The 18,744-nt window shown below is 37.1% G+C and overlaps 1 protein-coding gene across 1 annotated transcript in view; it reads left to right on the plus strand.

Annotated features, from left to right (window-relative positions):
• iqsec3b (IQ motif and Sec7 domain ArfGEF 3b) overlaps positions 1-18,744 on the plus strand; it is a 102,123-nt gene that overhangs the window by 60,600 nt on the left and 22,779 nt on the right. The gene's annotated exons all lie outside the window — the stretch shown is intronic.

Here is an 18,744-nt window from a genome sequence, read left to right on the forward strand (position 1 = left end):
GACACAGTATCCCCATGCGAACCCTAATGCACCACGTTCTGTTTCCTCAAAAGCAACTTTTCTACTCCAGTGAAATTTAATTTCCTTCAAGTTGTCCATCATCTTACATCAAGTCATAATAGGAACCTGAAATGGACAAATTTATTTTTGGATCCCCGTTTTCCGCCTAAGAGCGAACAGAATCGTTTAAACAGGAAAGTATAACTGCAGGCGAAGACAGTGGCTATAGAAATGCACACTGTCTCCAGTAAAAAAAAGAAAACAATATATACAATTCAAGGCTTGGAGAAGCAGTAATTTCCTTTTTTTTATTTCATCCTTACTTTCCCCCTCAATAGAAACATAACAGCAACCTGTAACCAACAATATATTTAAGAAAGGGTATTATGAAGAATAATAATAGAGTAATACAAGCTTTAAGCTAATCTGTTTGTCAAAAATAATCAATGACACAAGATTTTTTTTTTATTCTGGACACAAAATGTGCATGTGTTTGGTAGCTGTATTCACAATGCTATTACTCATAGATTTCTTTCATTTAGGAAAATGTCATTCTAATATCGCAGATATGTTTCTAACCTAATCTGTGCCAGTCTGATTTCTCCTTCTGGTGCTGACTCCTTTAAAAAAAATGTTTTACCTGGACTGGATTACTGAAAAGAGTTGTTTTCTTGCCCAGTTATTGATCATTAAGCGATCAATACTGATGCCCAACTTAGAAAGGCTGAATGTTGGTTTTAACCCTTGCCTCACCTCACAAATCTGATTGCATTTCCATAATATGGTAAATACATAAGGCTCTGTGTCCATACCACAGAGAATACGTCTAGTTAAAAACCATCACCGAATGTATTACAGATCAGTGAAGCCATTCTCCTTACAGCATTAATAACTGAAAAGGTAGGATGAAAACAATGTGCCCATATCACAGTATTTTCCTTTGCTCTTTTTACCAACCTTTATGGGTTTAATCCCATTCTTTGTGCCTTGGTTGGAACAACAGTTATCCAGCTATATCTCTCTCCATCAGGCCAGCTTCTGAACTGATTAGTTTGATATGAAGAGATTTCACAAACTGGTTCTGGTTACAAAAAGATTAGCCCATGTCTTCTATGTTTCTTGTTGTCCACGCGCTGCCACAGCAACTTTGGTTTGTGTGGGAACCAGCTGTTCTGTATCTATGGGTTTTGGTCTGCACTTGATGATGCAGTCACCCTCCCAGAATGCCATTCTTCATGATTATGGGTACACGACCTTCATAATTGTATTGTTGGTAATTTACACTTCTCCTGTACTCTGTCTCAGGCTCCCTGTTCAAATGAACCAGCAGCTGATTACCTAACATTGGCTTGTCCTAGATTTTCAAATCTCTTTAGTTATACAGACTGGAAAATGTTAGACTCTATTACAAGGTTTTATAGTAACATTGGAAAAAACGAGAGAAAAGTCCCTGTTTCTCAGATAATCACCATGCTTTACAAACATACATGGACATCAACTGCAGTCTTGCAGCTATTTTCATCATCCTAATTCATCGCAGCCAGACAGCGCATTCCCCATAAGTCATTATTGTCTAAAAGTATTTAAGAGAGAGAGAGAGAATCGTATTGTCTCAACAACTATACATTTAGAACTACCTTTACACTCTGAAAAAAGGGTAATCATATATCACACAAACAATAGTATTGTAAAAAAAATGTAATCATATTGTTTTAAAAGCAGGAAAGGCACAGCTTTCCTCTTGAATCCTGTATTTCATAACTGCTTACTTCTTCTAAGAAAAATATGAAATTCAGATGATCATACATGAGTATGAATGTGAAGCTGCTTCAAGATTATTACTCTCTGAAGGTTTCTTGGCAGTGATCTCCATAGAAAGTAGCATTCTGTTAATGCATAAGTGGCCTACTGCATGTAATATGGAGTTTACCTTTTCAAGACAAAGATCAAAAAGTTTGCGTGTCACTAACACAAGAAGTTAAGTAAAATCTAAAATATCAGGAGCTGCGAGCAGGGAGTTTTGCTGGTGTGGCTTCTGAAATGGGCAGGCAGCAAGAAAGCCAAAGCAAGCCAATTACATTGGTTAGTTTGTAAGCTAAAACAGAGGTCTTTACAAGAAACTACACTTGAATAAAAACATTTACCAACCTGGACCTGAACTATGGACCTGCGCTTTAAAGTGGTTATAGTTATAAATTGGAAAAAGTAGAATGAAACAATAAATAAACCCACTGAGTGCAAGTGTGATCCCAGATGTGATCTCGTTTTCATTGTTCTTTTATGAGTTTTATGCTAGATATGACTCATGAACACATTAATGCATAGGCTATAATGGTCTAGTTTTTGTTTCAACAAGGAAGCGAAATGTTATCCATAGCCTAATTATAATAATAATAATAATAATAATAATAATAATACAAACAATTCTTGTAAAAATAAAAATGAGACCCATTATAAAGGAAGAATAAGGCATATACAGCATAAGCATACCCTCTGCATAATGCTTTACTTAAATTACGTAGGCTATGTGAAGTGGTGGATGTAAATGTTATGGGAAGGAAATTATTGTTCCATATCTAATAGCACTTCTTCTGCAAATACATATTTATATGGCAGAGTAGAGGGGTCTGTCGGCATTGTAAGCAGTGGCGTAGGCTGGATGAGGGGACTGCAAACCCCTGATCTGAAAACAATTAGGAACATGAATATGAATTAATATTTAAATTATGTTGTCCCCGTCATGCTACGCCATTGTGATGTCAACATATATTTAATATTTTATTTACATTGCACAGTTGCATTAATAAGTGTTATAGACCCGTCGTTCTTCATCAAATTGCACTTTTCTCTTAAAAGTTGTCTTTAACTGCAACTGATATACAGCTCTGGAAAAAAATTTGACCACTTAACATTGATTTCTGAATTTGGAGTGGTCTCTTAATTTTTTCCATAGCTGTATATACAGATGGGTGACAAATTAAAGGAAATGAATAAATGAGTGGAGGAACATAATGAATGCAGATGCCTCCGAACAGGTATAAAGCATGATACAATTAAGCAATTAACATGCTCTGTGGCATTTATAACTCTTTCCCAGGTGACTGAGAATGTCAATGCAGGATGTGATGAGACTGTGTCAGCAAGAACAGTCTGTCGAAAACTACACAGAGAGGGATATTATAGTAAGGTTGCAGTGCATAAACCCCTCATTACAAGACAAACGTACATTTGAGAGTTCAGTGCTGCAAAAACCATAGGCACTGGTCTACAGAGATGTGGAAAAAAGGTCAGATGAGTCATCCTTCACCATATTCCCGAAAAGTGGGCGAGTGCATGTGTGGTGACACCAAGAGAACGGTACAGGCCTGACTGCTTGACCCCTACAGTGAGGGCGTCCGGAGGCTCTGTTATGCTGTGGGTGGCATTTTCCTGGCATGGTTTTGGTCCACTTGTCCCCTTAGAGGGAAGGGTCACTGCAAATCATTACAAAGTTATTCTGAGTGATCACCTTTATCCTACGGTGAAACATTTCTCTCCTGATGGGAGTGGTCTCTTCCAGGATTACATTGCCCCATCCACAGGGCACGAGGGTCACTGAATGGTTTGAAATTATCGTATGCTATGGCCTTTGCAATTGAACACCTATGGGAGATTCTGGACCGACGTGTTAGACAGCGCTCTCCACCACCATCATCATCACACCAAATGAGGGAATATCTTTTGGAAGAATGGTGTTCATCCCTCCAGTAGAGTTCAGAGACTTGCAGAATCTGTGCCAAGAGCATTGAAGCTGTTCTGGTGGCTCGTGGTGCCCAACACTTTACTGAGACACTTTATGTTGGTTTTTCCTTTAATTTGTCACCCGTCTGTATATACATATGTACCGTGTACAGGTTGCAGTTTCCTGCTCGGGATTCAAACTACACACCACAGACACTCCTCTAGCACTCCACACTGCACAACTTCACCCAGTAGAGTGATAAAACTGCTACACCAAAAACCTAGACCTCCCAACAGTTTTATACACTCTACAGATTTCACAGAGGATTAGCAGAGTTAGGTTGTCCTGTTTGTGAATTAATCCAGGATCCAGTTTCGTGAAGTCTCCTATGTGGTTCACAGGATGAAGAAAAAGTATTTACGTAAAGAAGGAAATGTGTCCATAAACACAGATAGCTATTCCTATGGTGTCGAATAGGACAAAGTGTTCAGTGAACATAGCAGTTTGATTCTCTTCAGAAGTAGCTACATCAATCAGAATTCTTTTCAGTATGCTGTCCATCATTTGGAAAGCAAGCTGCGTATTATCCCTTAGATCAATTGAGTTGAACAGCCCATTCGGTCCTTTACTGGCACATACACTCTCTGGCATTGAAGCTGCCGGGTTCTTCTCCAGGAAAAGTTTAAAATATGTTTCTATTTTAAATTTCTGTTGTTTTCTAAGTTTCTTTTGTGTCGCGTGAAACAAGTTTTCTTTATACAGCAGTGGACCGATTGCATGGTGGGCGCCGGTCTCTTCCATGTGGTCATTTTTCTCCTTGCTGTGACGGGGCTCTAAGGACATTCTATTGAATAGTTACACACAATGTCTGTCAAAGGCTGAGGTGACAGAGTGATGTTAGAAAGTGGGGCAGTGTAATCCCTCCTGGCACCGGCCCGGGAGGCTGTCCGGCTGGGGGGACCTGAGCTGGTCAGCACCCCTGCCTCTCTGTTCACCAGGGAGCATCACTAAGGGGATTTTGAGAGACTTGTCCTCCTGTTTCCAATCTCACTTCAGAGAGGGAGAGAAATGGCAACATCCCCGAACAGCCACAGTAGATTTGACACAAATATAACTATTAACTTATAATATCGACTACATTGGTGATTCTGTTTTTTTTTTTTAGAGGAGCACAGCCCACCTATTCTGTGAAATATTGCAATAATAATGTCAAAATTAAATCCACTGTCTTTGGTTTCAGAACAACAGCTTTTTTAAAAGATAAGAGATAAGAGAAAAATGATCAAAAGCATAAGTAGAATACATTAATTCTGCCAAATATGCAAATGAATCAGTAAAACAGACATAAATAGATAAAATACAAAGCAAAATAAGTAAAACAACAAATAAATTCAATTTACAAATTGATGCAAAAAAATAATTTAAATAATATACCCTGCAACTTTAACGTATTTTCTCTCTGTACACAAATGATACATTTCATTTGTATGGATGTTGGGAGCCACATCTCATTTGTTACACAGTGTACGTCGCCTTTACATCAGTGGCTATAAACATTCTATATTTTCACCATACACAAAAGCCTATGTGACACTTTTTTATTTTTTACATTTACCAAACGTGCATTGTTTACATTTTGGTAAAACCACAAGAGCTTTTAAGACGACTTCAAAGTTGTTTAAAACAACAGGAGATGTGAGAGCATTGGCAGGTTGTTTTATCGCAAGTATTTTTTGTATTTAATACCGTTACAATGTGACCATTTTGCACCGTAAATCTTTTTAGATTCGATACAACAAATGTTTAGCAGCACGAGATCCATTTGTAATGTAATGTCAGTAATGCCTCTTTGTGCGATTCATAGTGCAAACATTTTTTTTATAAATTGGTATAGGAAGCAGTGTCATTTGTAAATGTAATCATAATTCTTCACCATAAAACTGTTGTGCGCTTAATATACCAGCTTAACATAATAAAATATATATTTTCCACAGAATCAAGTCTTCATGATAATAATGCATTGACAAGTCAGCAATATCTCCACAGGACAGCTCTCAAATTGTTGTTTAAACAATGCCTTTAAGTCAGAGCATCTTTAAAAATCAGTAGATAGAAGTTCAGTAGGGTTATAATTCTTTTGATGAGCAGTTACATTAAGCACAGTCTGTCTTGTACTTTCTGAAAATGTATTTCATTAGATTCTTAAAATACTGAATAGCAAGATTGAAAAACTCAGTATTCAAATAGCTTTTTGAAACAAAATATAATGGAGCAGTAGCCACATTCACAATACAGTCTTTCATTATATGTTGCACTTTCTATTGACTTCGATGTTAATTACTAGATGGGTTTGAGTATTTTCATCCAATCATTTGAAATCTGAAATCAGAAATTGAGAAAACAACTTGCTCGTGTTTTTATTTTGTGTGGGAAGACATACAAATGTATTTTAAAGTTGTCAATTTTCCAATTTACTATTCTAAAGTATGAAATACAAAAATGGATATTGACTCTTTAATCTAATTTACATACTGTGATTGACAATCATATATTCAAAATTTAATATCCTTGTAATGCCAAAATAAAAATTGTCAATATTGCTTCTAAACAACTGTTGATGAAAATTAATTTGTCAGTGAACATCACCAAGTTAATATGGATGCGACACATGGATATAAACCTTCAGCTGGATGGCTGGCTTCCCATCCTCCAGGAAGTCCTGCAGGGGTTGGAGAATGACATTCAGATCCAGAGCCATGCCTTGCATCTGTAGAGTCCCCATCGCCTGGGTTAACCAGCAATGGCTGCACCAGGAAAGTGAAGCACAGTTTGATGGAAAGAGATGCCACCAAGAATCCTGAGCACCCACCAACCAGATGTTCCCTGGTAAAGTAGTACCAAGTGGTTTAATGCGGCCATCAGGCAAGGAGGACGTGTGAACTTTGTATGACTTACAATCCACTCAGGTTATGATTGAGCTCCGGAGTATTGGGCTTTGGCATTTCCAACAAGGGTGAGTTTGTGAGCTTCAGCTCTTCCAGCTGCTGCAGCAAGGGGGAAGACAGCAACATCTGGATTCTCAATGACTGGTGGGCGGTCAGGACACAGGCCATATTGGAATGGCTGCTTGTGAAGGTGCCTGCTCCACAGACTACTTGTTGGGACACAATACATTCTTGCGCGACCAAGCAGATTAATATACACCTGTCACCTCTAAATCTCCCGTCTCCGACCTCAGCACTGCGTCCTTCGCCTCGTAGGTTCAGACAACAATAATTTATATATTATTTTTTGCTACAGAGTGAACCCATATATGGGCACAAGTTCATGACAAGGTAAATAATGTATACAAAAATAGCACAGGAATTTCAGAACTACTTGAAATAGTTTAAATTACTAAACACTAAATATGACAATATATCCTGACATGTGTTTTTTAATTAAACAGTAATCGTGTTTGTATTTCATTCTTTAAAACAAGAAACAAAATTACATGATTATTGTTCTTGAGTATTTGAACAAGAAAATTGTTTTCCAATGTCAGATTCCAAAATGAAAAATGATTGGACATGTATACAATGTATACTTTATATCTTGTTTCCATTTTTACTCATGCTGGTTCTTTGCAGAATTTGCAAATGATTACTCCCAACTGACATTTTAGTGTTTTACTTTACAAAACAAGGAATAATGTAGCAATATGTTTGAAAAAGCAGTGAAATATATATACACATATCCCACACAATCTCTACTGTAAACAGCATTTTCTTCCGAGAATAATATCACCTGCAGGAGAATGCAAATATTAGGTTATGATTCACTGCCAACTTACCTTTGGAAAGTCATAAACAGTTTAATGCAATTAACCAATCAATCAATTAATCAATTAACTGCCCAAGACCATTTTTTATTTTTTTTAAAGCCTGGAAATTGATTAGGATGGTTTGAGAACTTAAATGAGAGACTGAAAAGGTTAGAGTGTCGCCAAAAAAAGAGAGCGCACTCCTTTTCAAATATGAATATCTACTCTACAATTTGGCCATAATCAGGCTGAGTGAAAACTACCTGTAAAAATAAAGGCATGTCTTCTGCTCAGTGTCGCCTGTAGCGTCTGTGTAAGTTACCCTGTGTCTGAGCACCATTCCTTGGATTCTCCCCTCATTCAAGCTCTCTGGCTCAATGGTCCCTCTTTTTGATGAAACGTGTGGATCTTGAGATTTTGACCACTCTGACTCTAGCACCTGTGCTTCCCTTAGCCCTGCACCTGTATTCCAGAATGACACTAGGCCCTCCTGTCCTCTGTCCCACCCCCACCGCCCCTGAGATACAGAAACCACCCCCCTCCCCACCCCTCCACCAGCACTGCCAGCACCCGATCTGAGTCGTCCTGCATCTTGCCGCACGTTCCCAGATACGCATGCCTGTTGTGTTGTTTACACCAGAGGGCTATCATCTTAGAGGAGGAAAGTCTTATAACATTTAATGCTGTCTCTGGCTGTTTCTAAACTAGGTGTCAATTCACAACAGGCTTCAAACGTACCAGCTCAGTGCGTCCCGGAACCAAGAGAGTGGATCCCACCCGGGCGCCCTTCTTAACCAGCAGGGGGAGTCTTACTACCAGCAGCTACAGCCTGGAGTGGGGACGCCAGGCCACCAGCCCAGCGCCGACCTGCACCCAGAAACGCTCATCCAGTGCCAACAGATCGTCAAGGTGATTGTACTCGACAAGAGCGGACACAACCACATGGAGGCCTTCCTCAGCCAGACCCCTACTCACCAGCTCATCCAATCCACCGCCTCCACACCGATGAGGTCCTCCGAGGGTGGGCATCAGGGGACGCCCATGAAGATCACCCCCCAGCCTCCTTTGCCCCCGCCACCACCCCCTTACAACCACCCCCATCAGTACTGTCCGCCCAACCCCCTGTTGAGTAGGCGGAGGTACTCGAGTGGCTCTCGAAGTCTAGTGTAAATAACTCACGCAGTGACCTTTTATAAAAAAGAATAATATATTATATACAGTATATATGTATATATAGAGAGAGAGGAAGAGAAGACAAAAGACTGGTATATTTAAAGAATATGTGAAACAACTTTCAAAGTTCTACTTAATTCATATGTGTATTTTGAAATATTAAGTAGTTTTAACAAATTTATATGACATTTGTCGATTTACTGCTTGATGTTCATCCTGTCTTTGTTTTTTGTTGATTTTGTTTTTGGTGTGTGTGTGTCACGGACAACTGACACTCCCTCTTTGAGTTCATCCAGATTGAACTGGCATTTTAACATGATTACTATGACTATGACTAACATACCCAATCTGTCAACAAACTGACTGACAGGGTTTCGTAACTTCAAGACACTTTCTTTTGCTCTTTAAATTAATCTTATCGCTATTGTGTGCGTGTGTGTGTGTGATTCAAATCGTGCGTGCCAAATAAGGCCAAATTCCTCTATATGGACTCCTTACATTCATTGAAAGCTAGGGCTAGATTTGTATTTGTGCTTCAATAACATGAGACAGGGTTTTCTCCCTGGTTTTATAATCCACTGAAATGGACTATGGAGGCAGGTTAAAATGAAAAAAAAAAAAGCAATCAGTACTCTTTTGTGTCCCTTCAGACTGTTCGCTCCTTGTGTGGTTTTCTTTACAAGAATTGATTTTTTTTCCTCTAAGAAAGTCCATGTATTTACTTCTTTGGTTTTGTAAAAAAGAAAAAAAAAAAAAAAAAACACAACCAAACAAAATTGTGAAATAATGATTTCGGCTTCATTTATCTGCAAACATAGCTGTCGTTTTTTTTTTTTTTTTTGTGGGGTTTGGAAGTCAATGGAAAACCTTAAACCAAAGCAGCAATTTGATTTAATTGGAGAAATATTCTGTAATGGTTATTGCCCTTCAGCTCAGGAATCACAGAATTATCCAGTATGGAAATTAGCAATATATGTAAAAAAGAAATATATATAAATATATGTTTTTATTTAGCAAACATCTTATAAAGGTTGTATATTGAGATATGCTATGAAATCCCTCCCAGTTTAGAAACGCTTCAGAGGACCTATCATACAGTCTTGCCAACATTCAGAAATCATGGAAGAGTTTGCAGGATATAGAAAAACAAATTTTAGCCGCTTAATCCGGTTTGATCTTAACTCTATATATTTGTAATGAGCATTATTTGTGGGTTTCCTTATCTCAGTCATTGACTCTTTATTAAGAGTCTAAGTACTGTGAATTCCCCCGGTAGCCAACTCTCGAAACAGGAATACCGTCTACATGCAAGATTAAACAAATGTTACTCTGCTTTAATTGTACAACTGTGACACAATAATTGTGTGATATAATGAAGATTGAACAAATACAATGATCACAAATAAGCGAATGCAGGGTCAGAGACCATGTTCAATGGCAAATAAATTAATAGGATGGATTAGTGGGAGCTTTGGCTTCGGAAGGAAATACATTTTCAGTCAACTAAAGCTTCCATTATTTCTAATGACATTGTAAATGAATGTTTCTGGTCTATTATTCTGTTAATGTAATGTTATAGAATTGAAACAGCACAAATATAATAATAAAACAAATCTAAAATCAGCATTACTGAAAATATGATTTATAGATTCCTGGCAGGTTAGAGGTCAAAATCTGTGAACTTGCTTCCAAAGAGGGGGTTTTATTTCAGCTACTGCTTATTTCAATGTGGGTCCGAATTTGTTTCATGTAAACCATTAGTGCTTAGTGAAAGCACATATCTGTTCATATCTTTCATACAATTGCGTGGATTGCAATCACTGTCTTTGTGTGGGTAGCTGTGCTTGTGTACTTCTATTACTTTGGTGTTGTTTTGTTGTAATTATTTACAGACTGGATTAGAAAATGAACTTTGTGACAACGTTTTGTATTTTGAAACTGTCCTGAGCTCAAAACATGGAGTGTTGCCTTGGATTGGAACTAAACTGTGTCTCTTGGGACCGCCGTTTTTGTTGATACGGCGAATGCATTTGTTATTCAAGACACACGGCAGCCAGGGCAAGTATTAGATCCTTGCATGTGTTGTTCTCTACCTATTGAAAGTGTAGCTATTCAATTTATAAAGGCAGGGTCTACCCTTGGAACAATTAGTCACCAAAACCCAAGGTATCATAACGTAATAAATTAATCAAGACATGTAGAAATAAAAACATGTTCTCATGTATCATGAGGAGAGGTGATTGTACGGCAATAATATGTCCATAGTGCAGTCTAAGCTTCCTCTTATTGGTAACACGCTGTGCTTCACCATTATTTCAGGGAACTATATGTCCGACAAATTTGTTGTTTTTTACGTCCCTTACAAAGTCATCATTTAGCTTCCGGAAGCTTTGAACTCATGTCCATCAAAGGGTTGTTTAGCTTTAAATTAATTAGTAAAAATCTTTTTGCATCCACTCAAAGACATCCACCTTCGGTCCGGAGCAAGTTCTCCTTCACTCCAAGTTCACTTTCTCTTTGAGGAGAGCTCTCAGTTTATTTGCATTTTGGGGAAAGAGAACGTGTCTAAGTATGCAAAATTGTTTAATGTTGAAAGAAATCTCCTCAGGTTTCACCAAAATAGATTCAATTTTCCATAGACAGTAAAGAGCAGGACTATCAGTACATTTAAACCGCTCAAATAATAGTCCCGTTAATCCATTAGGGAAGGAAAGCTCTTACAGGTCTAACACAACCCTCACGAAATAACATTATATTCCTCCCCAGATCCTACTGATTCAATATCCCTGTTTAATGCATTCTGTAATTCGGTTATTAATGATGAATAATTCGGAAAAACAAACAGATGCTCAATCATCCACTCGTCTTTCTGCCACTGGTTACTGCTTACACATACGCTGAAGGAATAAGATCCCAAGAAACATCTTAATTGATGATTCAGTTATTAATGTAATCATTTAAAAAACAATATGATTAACACTTTAATACTTACAGCGTTTAACTGCTACACACATACACAAACACATGCCTCTGTATTTTATCAAAGGAATCAATTAAGATATTGTTCAATACTAATATAAACTAGACTATCAGTGAAGTTTTCAATCCAAATAAATGTCCACAGAATGCATTTTGTCATGAAAGAGAAAATGGGGAAATTGAAGACAGTGGGGATTCTGATATGTAGGTAATGTGATTTTGTGTGGTTTAAATTAAAAGCAATCTTGACATTGTAACATATCTTCTGATGAGTGTATTTTATATTTTATTATGAAAAGATATTTCACCCTTTAGAAGATTTGCAATTATTTAATTATTCTTCCCCTCCACTCAGTAAATCCCTGTAAATATAGAAGAATAACTTAAATACACAATTGTATGGAACACAAAACAGCCCTTTTTTAAGGTTTTCTCTCCAAACTTACACGGGTATCTGGCATGACTTATGGAGATCCATTAGTAATATGCTGTTAAAGAGAATCTGTGGGTCTTATCTATTCAGTGACATCAATTAACCTTTGTTTATGGCTGAATTGATGAAGGAATGTGATTTCATTCTCGGATTCTCTATTGATCAGTATTGATGGGACACAAGTCAACATTTTACCTTCTGTTTCCCCCAGATGTTTAATTCATTTATTTATGTTTCTCACCACAATAACAGTATTATTTTTTTTAATTTAGCACTCTGTTTGCACTGAAATAATGCATACGTTGTTCATGTTTCATTCATGGGATTTGAAACACTTGTGAAGTACATTTTGTTCTTTTCTAGTAAACCATGAATTGAAAGAGGTATCCATTTTATTGTTTTACACTGCCAGGGATTTAAAATATTTAGCTTAAATGCTGACATTTGAACTGTAAAGCAAATATGAATATACCTTTTCTGCATTCCTACAGGAATATCACAGATATAGCAAGATACAAACTGAACACAGTTTACTACTGACACAATTAAAATGTCTCATGACTTGATGGACAGATAAAGCGTAATATTACTGCTAATATAGTATACGGAATACTATAACTCTCTCTGTGAATGTCTGTAGAGTTAAAAGCATTGCTCACAAGTCCACAGCACTACCGAGCAGTGTGTCCAAATTAATGTTCATTTAAACAATTGTAAAACATATTAAAAACAACTGTATTGTTCCTTAGGATATGTTTAGAAGGTGTGTGTATTGTATACTTCTGCAGCTAAACTAAACTCCAAAACTTTGTGTTGTACTATTGCTAGGGCACTGTTAATTTGTTCTGGTCTGAAAACAAATATTTCAGTTGCATATGTATTTAATTGAATATCTGCGGTTCTACACTTCCATAGGAAGCTGATTATAAGAACGCGTTCCAAGATAAGATAACCCAGAAACGATGTTTTCGGGCAAACATAAGCTTGGAACATTCTGGAAATGTGAAGTGTCTAACGTGACAGCTCCTGTTTGTCAACTCCCATCTTGGACTGTCTTACCTCAGAAAATATTGGCATGCAAGCTGTCAAACTGCTTCTGACTTTCAGAAAGGTATTGATTAATTCATTAATTCACTGAATTAATGTATGACTTTGGATATCTTCCCTTCAGACCTCACCTTCACATTGTCAGTCCGCCATTTTCAATACAGCTGAAACTCGAATCAGTGTGAGTGTTTGGTCTTTTAAATATTTGTAGCATTTAACCCTTCAAAATTATGTTTTATGGCCACAAAGTACAAATAAGTCTCCTACAATTCTAGTGTTAATTTCTGTTTATAGTATGTATTTATTTCCCAATAACACAGCAAGGGTTGCAAATGTCACCTCATAAATTATCTCTAAACACACCCATTAGCCGAGGATCATACATTAATAAGCTGTGTTCTGGGAGCAATGTCTGTTTTGTCAATATAGTTAGTGATTAATGGTTGTAATTTATTACATTGTTTTTAACTCATTTATTACTTTATTACATTTTCAAAACTGTAAAGCATGTAATCTGCAGCCCCGTCTCTAAAGTGTTACTGTTTGTTTGGTTTTTCATTTCATCCATCCATACAGTATTTCATATATTTATTATTGGACTAGTTTTTATTTAATGCAGTTAATTTGAAATTATGTATAATCATGTGACACATGACATTTACATTCTGTGTCAAACTGGCTGATTGTTTCCAACATGTTTTGTGCAAAACATTTTAAGTTCTTAGAAACTGTGAGCCTCCCTCATAAAATTATAAATATATATATATTTACATGGTTGATGCTGTTCTGTTAAATTATACATTAATATCATACACATTATATCTGAGGCTAAGAAAATCATATTTCTGTGTCATGTATTTGAATCAATATTATGGTGCAAATATGTGTAACACTACAATTACTGCAATACAAAGCCCACAGAACAATTAATACATTGAATGTGTGGATATGTACAAATTATTTCAGTAGGGAACTGTAGTACTGTAAATTATCTACTTTAAAAAGTGTAAATATGATTAAAAACCCACCATAACAAACAAATATTTTAAAAGGCGAAAATCAATTTTGTTAATACAAATTAATATTCATGGACTTTTGAATCATGTGAAAATGCTTTGAAATTGTTTAAAACATACAGGCATTTTCCAGACAATTGCCCTGTGTCTTATGTTTGTTATCATTATAAACACCTAATCGATTTAAATCTATAACAGGAATGTTGCTATGTTAATCTTCATTTCCTTTAATTTTTGTATTGCCTGTTCACCTGAATACATTCATCTTTGAAATGCATGGATGCCTGATGACTGAAACACTTTCCTGATAGTTTATTTTGTTTGTTTGCTTGGTTTGGTTTTTTTTTTTTTCCAAGGGAGACTTGGATTCCTGCTCTCTAACGAAGTTCTTCAGCTGTTACACTGATATTGTCATGGGGGTTGGTACTGAAGTATGCAGATGGTTACTGCTTTAATCTTTGTACTGGCCATAGCACACTAAAACGGACTATTTCAAACCCCGGATATGATTACATTTCCCTAGTGAACCTGTTTATGCTACGACACTGGAAGAAATTCCCAGGAAAGAACTGTGTATTGCTAGACACTGCTGGTAGACATTGTGACTGTAATGCAGTGTTACCTAAATCTGCTGTTACCTGATCCATTCGATAGTTGACACTTACTTCTTCTGTTGTTTTAAGCTGAAGTGCACCATGTAGGAATGTCTTTTGTGGGATGGTTTGGGGAAGCATTTATGGTTTTATTTACATGCACAATTTCACCCAAGAAGTGCAGTGTTGAGTGATATCTCACACATTTGAACATGGTGGTTGGTACCCTCCTACACACCATTGTTGGAAGGATGGACTGCACAATCTGGTGTTGGACAGCCTGACTCATAAATGAAGGAGAGCGATGTTTATATTCATTCTTCAATAAAAACTCACTACAAAAACCAAACTGAGCCAGGGAATAACAACAGTGGAAAATACCCCACAGAGGAGTTACTGTGAACCATAACTCTTTCCAAGTTTTAATTCTGAGCGCACAGCTACGTTGGTGTAAGTCTTGGCAGAACTTTACCTCTCCGATCTATTCAGACATCTTGGAAAGTGACTCTGCGTTCCTTTAGTTGTGCGTGGCCATTCAACGGTTATGTTAATGCTTTTGGAAGAACAACAGAGAAAACACATACATGAATAAAAAGAAACAAACCAAAAGAAAATGAAGATGTGTTTTTAATATAATAAAGAAGCTTTATTATAGAACTTGCACAATGAAACTTATTAATTTTATGAAGATCATTTATTTATTTATTTTGTATAGGCAAAAGAGGCCTATTGAAGCATATTGAGTGTGCCAATGTATGTATAAATATGTATAGAAATCTGTATTAAAGAAATTATAATCTAATAGCATTGTACTGTACATAAGCAGAAGAATCTATACGTTATGTGTAGATGTATAGGGAGAGTTGTATTTCTTAATGACCGTGCAATACTCTTGTGATAGGTAATCATTTCAAATTATGATCATGATTTCTGTTTCCTGGTGTTCCCGAGCAGCATTTGGATTTTCTGCCAATAGTTTGTTGTGAGAAAGAAAGACAAAATCTGTCCAAAAGTCTGCATTGGGTTTTTGAGCAGAGTTAAGTTAGATGAATGTGTGAAAAGGGCTATCACTCCAACTGTCTAGTGAACTTGATCCATCTTTGAAGGAAGGAGCACAATTAGATTTCTTTGGAGGGCTGATGCATTTGTTTGGCAGAGGAAAACCCATTGGTGATGTCTATTATACTCTGAAGGGTTATGACTCTAAATCCATTCATGTTGTGACTGATGGCTTCTGGAGTCACAGGGCCATCTGGTATTTCTTCCATCTGAGCTCTCGATGAATTGAACCACTTATTCGCTAAATTGATTAAAAGTAGTATAATTTCCAGGGTTTAAGGAGCTGGGGAAATAGACACCAAGAAATCAGTATAGGACTGCGGCCCACGATGGCTGTTTTCAAATCTTAAGGTCATCAAGCCCGAATCCTTTTCAAGTTCATGTTGTTGTTGTTTAAGGCATACAATATCAGCACACCTGACTTCGAATACCGACATTATATTGACATTCGAAACTGCTGCACATTTCTGTCGACCCAGTGCAAGACTGCCGTGTCTATTTGTAAATGCTGCTTCATATAATTAAATATCTGTTATGGAGTAACTAGACAATAACCAGATATTACTTTGGCAGCGCATCTGAGTAATTCATTCTCTCTCCCTTTGCACTGAGATGCCTGAATTGGAGTTACTCTAAGGACAGTAAGAAAACAAACAAACAAAGGCTTCAGGTTTAAAACCAGCCACTATTTTACAACGGGCAGTTTGGCTCTGAAGTTTGGACGGCTCATTTTCAAGTGAATGTGCACCTGGAGATCTGGGAGATGCATACTATGTGTATCGGAGAAGAATGCGTGATCTGAATGTTAATGACTGATGCTGGCAACTTGATTTTTTAGGTAGGAACAATTGGCTTAATTTAGTTGAAGAGGAGGGACACATGTATGCATTAATTAAGCAATTTGTACATAAGAGGAGGTCAAGGGGGAATGAAAAGGCGTGCACAAGGATTTTCCATCTTGGGCTCTTTAAAATGGATTTATCAACCTGTCAGACCAATAGGCTTCACTTAATGGCTTTGCATTTATAGGTTATATTTCATTATCATCATTTCATTATTATTATGTTTATTTTTTCATGTTATCTGGGTGACCAACCCGCTAATGAACCACAACTTGCTGCTAATTCTGGCCTGAGTTCCTATGTTCCTCTCTGCTCTTTGCACTTGCATGCCACTGTGGGAAGGGCTTTTTCTCTTGGGACCCTTTGCTATACCATTGACCCTTTGTGTCCACAGTGTGTCTCACTGACATTTTTGTTTGTCCAGGCATAGATACCAGTCCTCAGTAGCCATGTAGACTGTGACTCTGTTATCCTATAAATTACTAAGCCACACAAAACGTATTGTACAGTGCAAAGATGTTTGACCTTTTCTTTTCCTTCTGAATATCCTGTTGTGCTGGAAATGTCTCTCACAGTCTGAAAGAAAGTGTAATATTTAAGGATGAGAATAAAGGAATTAATAAAGAACAATTCAACAACAACAACAATAATAAACAACTTTTTCCAATGTTCGCATTCTGTCATTGTTTTTCTGTGCTGTTTTCTTTTGGGGTGAGATGAGCTTGACGGACATAGATGCAGATGGTTTTTCGCAATGACAAGTTAAAAGTTAGAGGAGAGATTGTGTTTGGACATTGTCAGGCGTTCTCCAGATAAAAAGAGGATGCCTAAATTGTGTGAGATGTATCCAGCTGATTTACTGACCAGGCAGTGTCAAAGACTTGTTCTGAATATCTAAGCAATTTACACTTTTACATATAGCATGCCACTCACAAAAGAAAAAAACTATAATTGGAGTTTCCCTGGTGTCAGTCTAAACTGAAGGTTGCCTCTTGCAGGCTTAGCTTATTTTAGGATGCAGGACTTGACTCTGTTTGCCAGTATTTCCTAGGTGTTAAGTATTAAGCTGCCAGTGTCTTAATAATGTTGAAGAATAGTAGGAGGAATGCAACAAGTTTAATTTTTCAAAGTTTGAAGTTGATCTTCATGAAATAGCTATGTGTTTGTGATATTCTCATTTTGCGTGTCCCCATAAGCTTCTTAATATGATGTTAAGATTTAATAGGACCACCAATCACACAAATGCATTCACATAAGGCCATGAATCACACGGAGACATTGCTTTTGAAACTAATATGATTTTCTGTATCCTAGTAATACTATATTCAGAATTCATTTTATCTGGATTTTATTTGTAAATGATTAAGAAAGGAACTGTCTTAAGAGAGGTTTGGTGCCTACAGCAGCCATATATCATAGCTAAGAAAGACAACATTCAGTTCTCCCTGTCCTGAAGAAAGGGGTGAATTCAAAGCTGACTAAAAAACTTATAGCAACATATCATAAAATTATACCGCTTGGAACATAGACTGGATACTGATTATGAAAAAACAAACAAAATAATTCATGGTTGTTCTATACTTTTTAGCTGATTATCAAACACTACAATATGTAAGAATCTGCTGGAATGATACCAACCATGCTTTTTATTTTTCATAAGAGTGAGCAGGACTCAGACCTGGGTGCTCAGGCCTCAAGGCTCTCCTGGTGGAAATAAACGAGACAGATTTGACAGCATTACTCATCTGCTGGGGAATTCATGAATATCCTCCCCACTGTGTCCGAGCTCACCCTCCAGCTGAGTGCTCACTAACATGGGCTCAGGCTAGGTCACCGTCTGCCAGGCTGTAGCAACCTCATATGCAGATCACATGTTTTGCCAACCGATTTCAGAAATAAACAGATCAATTAAGTACAACTTATAACCAGCAGGGGTCACAATTTCAGTCTGTATCCCACTGTATCCAAGAATCGGCTTGGGTGTTATCCAGTAGTCAGGTAATAAGCAAAGTTCCAGCTAAGCAAAGTCACAGCCAGGCGGATATACATTACCCATCTGCTGTGATGTTCATTACAAAT

This window comes from Amia ocellicauda, chromosome 15 (assembly GCF_036373705.1).
Source record: "Amia ocellicauda isolate fAmiCal2 chromosome 15, fAmiCal2.hap1, whole genome shotgun sequence".
NCBI classification, from domain to species: domain Eukaryota; kingdom Metazoa; phylum Chordata; class Actinopteri; order Amiiformes; family Amiidae; genus Amia; species Amia ocellicauda.